The sequence below is a fragment of the Aegilops tauschii genome, chromosome 5 (genome assembly GCF_002575655.3).
Source record: "Aegilops tauschii subsp. strangulata cultivar AL8/78 chromosome 5, Aet v6.0, whole genome shotgun sequence".
Taxonomy (NCBI): domain Eukaryota; kingdom Viridiplantae; phylum Streptophyta; class Magnoliopsida; order Poales; family Poaceae; genus Aegilops; species Aegilops tauschii.
In genome coordinates, this window is record NC_053039.3 from 544,768,346 (window position 1) to 544,776,908 (window position 8,563).

An 8,563-nucleotide genomic window follows, 5' to 3' on the forward strand; every position below is an offset into this window, starting at 1 on the left:
TTTTACACACATGCTCCATCAATTACCATCTTGGGGTGGAGTCCTTCAAGAGGATACCGGTGTGGATGTTACCACGACCGTAGGCTAGGGAAGTCGCCTATCTGAGTGGGAACCCGCGATTGGAAGTTCGGCCGAAGTTTTCAACACGGTCTCAAACGTTGTGTGCGGGGCCCAAGCCTGTCCCGATTGGGCCATTCATCCACTTCGTAGGTCGTGCCATGTCCTACAAACGCTTCAAACTACTACGACTCCTAGACTAAGATCAAGGAAATTAATAAGTCGAGAGGGTCGTTAGCTGCAATCCGTAGTTTCGGCTCCTCGTCGTACTCCATGTCCGCGAAGACTTCCTCCAGCTAGCGCCGCGGAGGATTACCGTGACCTCGAGCTCCGGCCGGATGGACGCAAGGATGGCCTACTGCTCTGCCGCCTCCTTAGCTTGGGCCAACATGTCATCCATGACGAATCTGGTCGAAGGAAGCGCCGGATTCGCCTCACCGCCACCTCCTCCTCTTCATCTGTTTTTGCGCCCCATGCCTGCTGCTCCGCCTCCTCCTGCTCTAGCGACGCATTCTTTGCCTCATCCTACTCCGGACAGTCCGGACATAAGCCGGTGACGATGCAAGCGGCACGGCGTGCCTCGATCTCCGCCCACCACTACAGAGTGAGCATCCTGTACGTGATGATCCGTTGGCGGACCATGGCTGTCGGCGGGCGGCGAGCTTGGAGCGGATTGGAGTGGATGACAAGCTCGGAGTTCGGGAGTGGTGGTGCGAATGAGACACTACTAGGGAAAACGTTATAAACAGAACTTTAGCAGTAGTGCTTGTTAAAAAGCCCGCTACTGCTAGACAGCAATAGCGAGTGCAAAATAAGCGCGCTGCAGATGCATATATATCAGTTGCGCGTCTCAGCGAAAACTCGCTACTACTGAAATTCCAACCACTAAGCCGATGGGCTACACATAGTAGTAGCGATCTTTAAAAAAACAGCGCTACCGCTAATATTCTTATAGCAGCGCGTTTATGTGTAAAGCGCTACTGCTAACGAAAATAAAATAAAATGAAAAACAAATAGAAAAGTAAATGAAAATGAAAGAAATAGAAAAAGGAGAAAGGAAAATATATAATGTAAATAAAAATAAACAAAAATGGGAAAAAGGATGAAGGAATAGCAGTAGCGCGTTTTAGTATAGCTAACTTAGCTATAGCGCGTTTTCCCTAACGCGCTACCGTTATTTTTGACTTAAGCAAAAACGGTTTCCCCCCGACCACCACTTCTCCCCCAAATCCCTCGCCCCGCCACTTCGCCGCCGTCTCCCCCACTTCCCCGTCACCCCCACTTCGCCGCCATCTCCTGCCGGCATTAACGTCGCGCTCATCCTCACCGCCCCCGCCCGAGGCCGCCTAGCTTCACCGCTGCCGCCGCCTCTCGGGCCGCCCTTGACCTCACCGTCCCCGCCCTCGACCTCACCGCCGCCGCCCTCGACCTCACCGCCCCCGAGCCCGCCCAGGACCGCCGCCTCCCGATCCCAAGCCCGCCCTCGCCGCCCCTACCTCCGCCGCCGAGCACCTCCCCGCCACCGTCTCTCCCCTCTCTGTAAGCCCCTCACCCCCTCTCTCTGCTTTTTCTTCCTCTGCCATGTTAATTAGCAGTAGTAGTAGATGTTAATTAGTACTAGGGTTCATACATAATGATTTTTAGTAGTAGTAGTAGATGTTAATTAGTAGTAGTGATGGTACTAGTTAACTAGGGCAGTATGGTTAATAGTAGATGTTTTTTAGTTAGGGTAATAATAGATGTTAAGTAGTAAATAATGTAGATGTTAATTAGTTCAGTAGGGTTTAGTTTTTGCATTGAGTTTGTTTAATTAGATGTTAATTAGGGCAGTAGGGTTTAGTTTAGAGTAAAGTTTAGTTCAGTAGTTAACTAAATATAATCTATATTTGGTGTTTGAATTGAGTTTGAGACAGCATGAGATTTGTGTAGATTTTCTTGAAGTGTCAAACGCTAGGACATGCAAATTTGAAGTGGTCAGGATATATGCAAATTCCTCAATTGTGTTTGCCCATGTTTCGATTGTGCCCAAGTGGCCTTTTGTTGTTTCTAGGGAATGAAGCTGAGTGGCCTATGTTTTGCCGGGATGTTGATTCATTTCCGTTCCGGCAAATTTCAGGTTCTCGATTTGTCCACTTTTTAGCAAAGGTCATGCCGAAATTTTCCGTGAATTTCGGCATGACTTGTGCTACAAACTAGGACATATCGAGTGCCCGGGATTTGCCGCACCGGGAAGGAGTCAACGTTCCTGCAAAACATATGCCTTTTTATGTCATTATTCATTTTATTAGGTGCACCTGCAGTTGCACCTGCTCCCGCACCGGCTCCGGCACCGGACGTGCTCGGCGGTGCTTCAACTTTGGCTGATCTCGATGCCCTCATGGTATCTGTCACACCGGCCCCCTTCAATAAATGTATAATCTCCCATTTTCGTTGCCTTCGGATGTCTCACGTCGCAGACTTTTCTTTGCAGGCCGACGAAACCCCGTGCACCATATTGTACACCATCGGCGACCAGAAGGTGGACGTGGGGAGGGCGACGATAATGAAGCCGAAGGAACCATTGTTCCACAGCCGGCCGATCCCCCCGAACGTCTTCAAGGTTTTCGTGGCCAGTGTCAAACCGGGCCACGAGAATTTGCCTCCTCTGGTACTAGTGGGGGATGACGACGAGACCCCGTGGCGGCTTGGTGATTGTTGCAATGGGTGGGTCCTGTTGTGGCCAAAGAGTCTGCTTCGTCTGGAGGCAGCCGGGAGCACACCCACGAGCACGCAGCCTCAGCAAGGTATGAACATCAACACCCCACCTACCCAATTAGTGTCGGGTGTCGGGTTGCGTGATAGCGGACGGGGTAAGGAAGAGGCTCCATTAGTCGCTGATGACGTCGCCATGGATGAGGATGAGGATGACGATGGCACTCAACGGTATGTCTATACTGGCGCCTACTTAGGGTTTGAGCGTCATGAGTCGGTGCCTGAATTGTCGTCTCCGGAGGCTGAACGTATTATGGACGACCTTCCGGTAGTAAAGAAGTCTAGGAAGAGATCGAGGAAAGGCAAAAAAGCTGATTCTATGATCCAGCCGCCTCAGCAGCCTCGGGTTCAAGACCGTATAGATATCCCCGGTGCGGATAAATGGCATATCCCCGGTCAACCAATCCTACCTGCAGCAGCGCTAGGGGCCAGATTTGGCGATCTAAGGAGACTTCATGACGATGTGTTGCGGATAGAGAAAGGCCTCATCGCCTCAAAAGATCCAGGATACCCACTCTACGTGGTTAACGTTTCGCGGCAATTGTCATACGTCGACTTCTTCCCCGCGGATAAGTTCTTCCTTCGATTCGATTACATATTCGACATGTTTCACGTGAAGAAGTTGGATTTTACGTTTGTCCGCCTTTATGCCTTGCACATGAACTACATCATTGGGGTTGAGCAGATACCTCATATCTGTGTCGCTGACCCGTACTTCATGCACGAGGGCTTCTTGGGAGTCTGCGCAAAGCACCGTGAATACGCGTGGGAATACATCGTCAATTTCATGCTCGCCAATAAGGACAAGGAGGTGATTCTCGTGCCTTATCATCCCCTGTAAGTCATCCGCGCGGATATCCTTCCTTCGATTTCAACCATTCATTTGCATGGTGGAGGCTAATTAATTTGAGGTGTACTTATTTTGCGCAGCGGCGGGCACGCCGTCCTCATCATCCTCTACCCCCAATACTCCCACACTCTTTACTTGGACTCGTCGAAGAACATTAACAAAAAGGATTACACCCACATCAAGGATGTTCTCGACAGTGCTATGTTTTACTACGACGCACGGGGTGGAGAGGTCAAGGACAAGAAGAGAAGGGGCGGCAGGCCCGCCTTCGGCCATAAGACCGACTTCTGCTGCATCCAGCAACCGAGTGATTCTCTTAATGATGGATTCTATGTCCTACACCACATGCTGGAGTACAGACGGGATCACCAGAACCTTCGCATGTCACCTACATCCGGCGATGCCCATATTCTGCAATGGGCAAAGAACGTAGGAGATATCGAGGATCATCGACTTCAAGCTGAGTTCTATCACATCCAGCGCGAACTTGCCCAAATCATCATGAAGGAGGTCGTCAGAAAAACAGGGATGTTCTACGAAGAAGGACAAATATCGCGGGAAGACGTCCGAACACGGGTAGCCGCTCAGCGTCTCGACCTGAAGCCTTTCACTAGGCTCGGGGACTATCTCCCTGACTTGGATGGATGGAACGACATGTTGGAGTGATTGTCGATATATGACAATGTGTCCGTTTAGTCCATACTTTCTGTATGACGAAACTTTGAGTTATGCACGACGAAACTTTATTTGTGATGTAATTAAACCGTCCTCCTCGACTAGCGACGATCACTCTAGTTAGGGCATTTTGGGTACGATCAACTTTGTTATTTATGCTTATGATATGTTGCTTCTATTTTTGCCAAGTCTGTCTCTTTCTGTTGCTCAACTATATATGTTGCATATCATCGACTCATGTGACGATGCAGGTGCATAGATCATCGATGGCGAAGAAGTGCTACGCCAGGAGTATATATACGACGAGTGGCCGGAGTGTCAGGCCCAGGTGTACCGGTTTCCGGTTTCCGAGCGACAAGCAGTAGTTAGTTTAGGTTCACGCTAATGCGAGAGAGGGATCCGAACTCATGTACTGCATAGTTCCGCTCTCACTCAAAGTGATAGCTCTTCTCGCGTATATCATTGTTTAGATGGATGACGATGTAGTTGCAAGTAATCGAGACTTGTATAGCTATTTTCGAGATGATGACGAGAGACCACTTTGTGTTGGATGATGATTATGAGGATGACATGATTTGATGAGACTATTTGTATGTATATGCTATGATTACATTTGTATGTGTATGATATGCTAAAGATTATTGTATAAAGCCTATTCAAATACAAAACAAATATGCAGAAAAAAAAACAGAAACTAATAAAACTAGCAGTAGCGAGGGGAACAAAGTTAGCAGTAGCGTTGCCTTACCAGTAGCGCTTCCTTCTAAAAAGCGCTGCAGATATTAGCAGCAGCGCTCTTCACCAAAGCGCGCTACTGCTATCCATGTATAGCAATAGCGTGGGACGACAGGCGCTACTGCTACACGTTAGCTGTAGCGCCTTATCAGTAGCGCGTCCTCCCGCGCTACTGATAGGCAAAATACCCACGCTACTGCAAGGGTTTTCCCTAGTAGTGAGAGGGAGGGGATGGAAATGGGAGTGTAGGGTTGAGGCTCGTCATCCGGCTTAAATAGCCAGATTTAGCCCCTTGGGAGGCGCGCCGGAGCGGCGACATGAATGCATCCTCACCAAGTCGATAGGTTTTGACGTGTGTCCATGTGGGTCATCCACGTCAGTCCGAAGTGGCAGACGCAATTGCTCTTCCTCATATCCACCCCAAATATGGGATGGGTATGAGGAGTGTTGGTCAGTCCGGACGTATAAGGACCATTTGAGGAATCCGGTTGGGTCATGATTTTGTGACCAGTCACTGATTGGATCGTCCACCTGGACGTATAGGTTGCATTCAAGGATACCGGATGTAGATACTTATGGGGCCACTTGGTAGGTTGCATTATTCTTGTGTTATTTGCACTTGTGACTGAGGTGGCCCTGGTTGTGAATATAGGCCAAAACCTATGTTTTGTATATAGTTTGGTAGCCTGCATTGCAACACTGAGTAGTTCCATGCCTGATATTTGCGGCAATTATGTGTTATGATTGTCAACGTGCAAACACATGGCGTTTGGTTGTGCACGGCCTATGTTGTGGTCACCCTTTCTCACTAATAGTGACCTTACCACATATTACACTACATATGCATTACAAAATAGACATCAATAAATTACAGTACAAATTAACAGCCATACGGCTCAATAGGAGAAAGTTCATCGACGTAGAATAGGGTGAAGTCCATCCTCCTCTACTGCTTCTTCTTCAGATCCTTGTGTTACCTTTGTTTGCCTACATTGCGTCAGCTGATAACCCACAAGTATAGGGGATCGCAACAGTTTTCGAGGGTAGAGTATTCAACCCAAATTTATTGATTCCACACAAGGGGAGCCAAAAAATATTCTCAAGTATTAGCAGCTGAGTTGTCAATTCAACCACACCTGGATAACTTAATATCCGCAGCAAAGTATTTAGTAGCAAAGTAATATGGAAGTGACAGTAACGATAGCAAAAGTAATATTTTTGGGTTTTGTAGTGATTGTAACAGTAACAACGGAAAAGTAAATAAGCGAAGAACAATATGTGAAAAGCTCATAGGTATTGGATCGGTGATGGAGAATTATGCCGGCTGCGGTTCATCATGTAACAGTCATAACATAGGATGACGCGGAACTAGCTCCAATTCATCAATGTAATGTAGGCATGTATTCCGAATATAGTCATACGTGCTTATGGAAAAGAACTTGCATGACATCTTTTGTCCTACCCTCCCGTAGCAGCGGGGTCCTAACGGAAACTAAGGGATATTAAGGCCTCCTTTTAATAGAGTACCGGACCAAAGCATTAACACATAGTGAATACATTAACTCCTCAAACTACGGTCATCACCGGGAGTGGTCCCGATTATTGTCACTTCGGGGTTGCCGGATCATAACACATAGTAGGTGACTATAGACTTGCAAGATAGTGTTGGGAATCGTAGCATAATTTTAAAATTTTCCTACGCTCACCAAGATGCATCCATGGAGTATACTAGCAACGAGGGGAAAGGAGTGCATCTACATACCCTTGTAGATCGCGAGCGGAAGCGTTCCAATGAATGTGGATGACGGAGTCGTACTCGCCGTGATTCAAATCACCGATGACCGAGTGCCGAACGGACGGCACCTCCGCGTTCAACACACGTACGGTGCAGCGACGTCTCCTCCTTCTTGATCCAGCAAGGGGGAAGGAGAGGTTGATGGAGATCCACCAGCACGACGGCGTGGTGGTGGATGTAGCGGGTCTCGGCAGGGCTTCGCCGAGCTTCTGCGAGAGGGAGAGGTGTAGCAGGGGAGGAGGGAGGCGCCCAAGGCTGTTATATTACTGCCCTCCCTCCCCCCCTTTATATAGGCCCCCTGGGAGGGGGGGCGCCGGCCAAGTCCCATCTAGATGGGGGGGGGGGGGGCGGCGGCCAAGGGGGTGCCTTGCCCCCCAAGGCAAGTGGGGCGCCCCCCCACCCTAGGGTTTCCAACCCTAGGCGCAGGGGGAGGCCCATAGGGGGGTGCCCAGCCCACTAGGGGCTGGTTCCCTTCCCACTTCAGCCCACGGGGCCCTCCGGGATAGGTGGCCCCACTCGGTGGACCCCCGGGACCCTTCCGGTGGTCCCGGTACAATACCGGTAACCCCCGAAACTTTCCCGGTGGCCGAAACTTGACTTCCTATATATAATTCTTCACCTCCTGACCATTTCGGAACTCCTCGTGACGTCCGGGATCTCATCCGGGACTCCGAACAACTTTCGGGTTTCCGCATACACATATCTCTACAACCCTAGCGTCACCGAACCTTAAGTGTGTAGACCCTACGGGTTCGGGAGACATGCAGACATGACCGAGACGCCTCTCCGGTCAATAACCAACAGCGGGATCTGGATACCCATGTTGGCTCCCACATGTTCTATGATGATCTCATCGGATGAACCACGATGTCGAGGATTCAATCAATCCCGTATACAATTCCCTTTGTCAATCGGTATGTTACTTGCCCGAGATTCGATCGTCGGTATCCCAATACCTTGTTCAATATCGTTACCGGCAAGTCTCTTTACTCGTACCGCAATGCATGATCCCGTGACTAACGCCTTAGTCACATTGAGCTCATTATGATGATGCATTACCGAGTGGGCCCAGAGATACCTCTCCGTCATACGGAGTGACAAATCCCAGTCTCGATCCGTGCCAACCCAACAGACACTTTCGGAGATACCCGTAGTGCACCTTTATAGTCACCCAGTTACGTTGTGACGTTTGGCACACCCAAAGCACTCCTACGGTATCCGGGAGTTGCACGATCTCATGGTGTAAGGAAAAGATACTTGACATTGGAAAAGCTCTAGCAAACGAAACTACACGATCTTTTATGCTATGCTTAGGATTGGGTCTTGTCCATCACATCATTCTCCTAATGATGTGATCCCGTTATCAATGACATCCAATGTCCATAGTCAGGAAACCATGACTATCTGTTGATCAACGAGCTAGTCAACTAGAGGCTTACTAGGGACACATTGTGGTCTATGTATTCACACATGTATTACGATTTCCGGATAACACAATTATAGCATGAACAATAGACAATTACCATGAACAAAGAAATATAATAATAACCATTTATTATTGCCTCTAGGGCATATTTCCAACAGTCTCCCACTTGCACTAGAGTCAATAATCTAGTTACATTGTGATGAATAGAACACCCATTGCGTCCTGGTGTTGATCATGTTTTGCCCTAGGGAGAGGTTTAGTCAACGGATCTGCT